Here is a 3341-nt window from a genome sequence, read left to right as displayed (position 1 = left end):
AATTCAGTTTTTATTTATATAGCACCAAATCATAACGACAGTTGCCTCAAGGTGCTTTAGATTGTAAGATAAAGACACTACAGTAATACAAAGAAAACCCAACAATCATATGACCCCATTTGAGCAAGCACTTTGGCGTCAGTGGGAAGGAAAAACTCCCTTTTAACAGGAAAAAAATCTCCGGGAGAAAGACATAAACTGTGAAACCTATCCAGAGTGTACCCACTTGATGACAGCTCCCCCACCCTGACCCTGAATGTATAAGCAGCTAAGAAAATGAATGAATCGATGGGTTAGTAGCTTGCTGTGCTCTGCTATTATGTCTGGCTTTACAATAAATGAACACATGAACTATAAAACTTCAGATCTGTTGGCTCCCATAGACTGTATATAAAGATGGACGTACCCACAGTTGTCATGATCTGGGTGAGTGCAGGGTTTTTTCCATACTTCCACCTCTGGGTGGAGTCACCGCATTCCAGCGTGCAGTCCACACCTGTTGGCAATCAAGACCAGCGCTCACAATTACTCTTCGCCAGATCTTCAGCTAACCTCTGTTAGTGTAGGCCGCCACAGCTCTAGTGATTTTGTTCACAGTGATTATCTCTGCCCACCCTGTGCTTTCTCTGCTTGCAGTGATCCACCCGATCTCCACGCCCAAACGCTGACAATACTAGCCTTCATTTGGAGGCTGGTCTTCTCAGCAGCTTTTTCAGTCGCAGCACATGCTCACTTCTCTCCCCTGGCTGCCTCCCTGCCTCAGCTCCTGGATACCTTGGATCATCCTCGTCTGGCTTTATCTCTGTCTCACTCGGACCACTTACCCCTTCCACGCCAGTCCTCCACCTGCAACAAGTCAGACAGTTCATGTCCACGTTTTGCTCTTACCTGAACTGCACCAGAACACCTTCTGAACTTTATCTCCTCGTGTTACAGGGACTCTGGGGCGTGGGACTTTGCCCCATGCCCCAGAGTTCATGTTAATATTGTTTCCTAGTGTTTCATGTGTATTGCACAGTTCACGTTTGCTACATTAATTCATAGAATTTCACGTACATGTCATAGTTCACGTAAACTTCATAGTTCACAGTTCATGGTTGTTTCACAGTTGTCTTTCTCAGTTTGTAAATAAAGCTTTGTTTTCACGTTAACCAGTGCCTCCATCTGTATCTGCAGTTGAGCCTGTTTACCTGGTTTGGCCTTTGGCCGTGACAACAGTGACTTCACCCACTGACATCAATAAGACTTCTTTGAGAGATGAGTGGAGTCGCCCTCTGCTGGCTAGTTGTCTTTGTCCCACTGCAAATCATAACTTTGTTTTTATATAGCAGCAGTACATATAAGTTTTTATACAATTATACGATTATTTCTGTTTAAAAATGTGCTGCCCTTTAACAGTTTCCATATACTGTTTTGTGTTAAATCAAACACTCATTTCCTGTTGAATTTATGTGTTTGTGACAAAGTAAAGCACGCTCTTTTATGGAAGATGAAATATTGCCTATTGCAGTGTGAGGATGCCTTCTGCAGGAGGTAATAAATGAGTTAAAGATGTTGCTTTCGTTGACAGCAAGCTCTTAATTAAAGCAGTATGGGATAATGAGAGTTCACCTCCATTCAGGCATGCTCTGCACTAAACTCAGCTGACACAACAGAAAATTCACATGCAACCTTAGACCTAGGGGACAAATTACTCTGGCACCGGCCAGGCAGGGACTGTGCAGGAAGGCGAGCAGCAAATCAATAGAGTTTTATAGACCTGAATCACATCTAAGTGTTCCTCCTTAGCTCCGTTACTTTCATTCATCTTTCTGTCTTAGCCTGTTCAGTAGAGGAGTGAAATGACAAATTTTCAGACTGCTGTGATGGATATTATTGTGTTTTTTACTCTCTGTTAGTTGATGTGATGTCTCTGTTCTTACTATTACACCTGTTTTTATGCTTGATACGAACCCACTTCATGTTTCTCTGCAGAGTATTACGTTACAGACAAAAAGTCATTGGTGGAAAGTTTATGTAAGAAGTCTGTTTAAAATTTGGGCTGAACAAAACTAATGGCTGCCACCTGTAGGTAGAATTGATAACTTATGATTTCTGGTAAAAAGCACTCAACATAGTAGCAGGAAGCTTGCATACAATATCTAAAATGTTGCAAAACATCAGAAATGAAAAATAAGTCTAAACCCAGTCCCAAGATCATTTGTAAAGAACATTGCTAGCATATGTGAGAATGGCTTTAAGATGTACAAGGACATGGTGGCATGGTATTTTTCATCATTTATTGTTTTTCTGTACTGTACAATATTTATTTAAGGTAATATATTACATACCTGTAGATACCATAATGATTACAATTAAATATTTGACTTAACATGATGTGCAGAAATCTGAACACTGGGTAAAGCCTTTTTTTTTTCCACAGCTGAGTTTCTGGAATTATGTTCGGATCCTTCTCAAGACAACTTGTATATAAAGTTTAATATTATTATTATTATTATTATTATTATTATTATGTGTCATCAGCTCAGTGAGTTTAGGCATGTCATGGTCAAGATGAGCTGCTGAGGTTCAAATCAAGCATCAGAATGGTAAAGAAAGATGATTTAAGTGACTTTAAATGTGGAATGGCTGTTAGTGCCAGACAGACTGGTATGAGTATTTCAGAAATGATTATTTAGTGGGATTTTCACATCACAACAAATTCTCTGGGGTTTACAAACAATGGTCTGAAAACAAGGAAATATCCAATGAGCGGGATGAAAATATCTTGTCGATGCCAGAGGTCGGAGTAGAATGACCAGAGTGCTGCAGTCTGATAGGAAGGCAAAAATAACTCAAATTCGATTTTATTCAGTGCAGTTTTATTATATATTTATATAAAGCACTAAACTGGAACAACAGTCACTGTCAGTGCGCCCCAGGGCAGCTGTGGCTACAATGTAGCTTGCCATCGCCAGTGTGTGAATGTGTGTGTGAATGGGTGAATGACTGAATGTAGTGTAAAGCGCTTTGGGGTCCTTAGGGACTGAGTAAAGCGCTATACAAATGCAGGCCATTTACCATTTACTTCACTCATTACAACCAAGGTATGAAGAAGAGCATCTCAGAATGCATCGAACCTTGAACCAGATCAGCCACTCCTGTCACCAAAGGCTCACCAAAGTTGGACAATGAAAGACAGGAATATAATTTCCTGGTCCAGCAACTCAATATCTGCTGGAACACAATCAGCTATCTCAAGCTAGAGTCTTGGACATGACATTGACTTGATTGCACTCAAATGTCTGCCCCAGTCACCATATTTGAATCGAGACCCTGTGGGTATGGTTTAATGGGAGATT

General features: G+C 40.7%; 1 long non-coding RNA gene across 1 annotated transcript; it reads left to right on the top strand.

Moving 5' to 3' along the window:
- Positions 1–562: 562 nt before the first annotated feature.
- Positions 563–2285, top strand: LOC109205047 (uncharacterized). The gene is made up of 2 exons (XR_003213884.1): positions 563–855; positions 1177–2285. It is a non-coding gene; the product is annotated as an uncharacterized LOC109205047 (long non-coding RNA).
- The last annotated feature ends 1056 nt before the right edge of the window (positions 2286–3341 follow it).

The sequence above is a fragment of the Oreochromis niloticus genome, linkage group LG14 (assembly GCF_001858045.2).
Source record: "Oreochromis niloticus isolate F11D_XX linkage group LG14, O_niloticus_UMD_NMBU, whole genome shotgun sequence".
Lineage (NCBI taxonomy): Eukaryota > Metazoa > Chordata > Actinopteri > Cichliformes > Cichlidae > Oreochromis > Oreochromis niloticus.
Note: the sequence above shows the minus strand (reverse complement) of the source record. Positions and strands in the feature narration are given on the sequence as shown.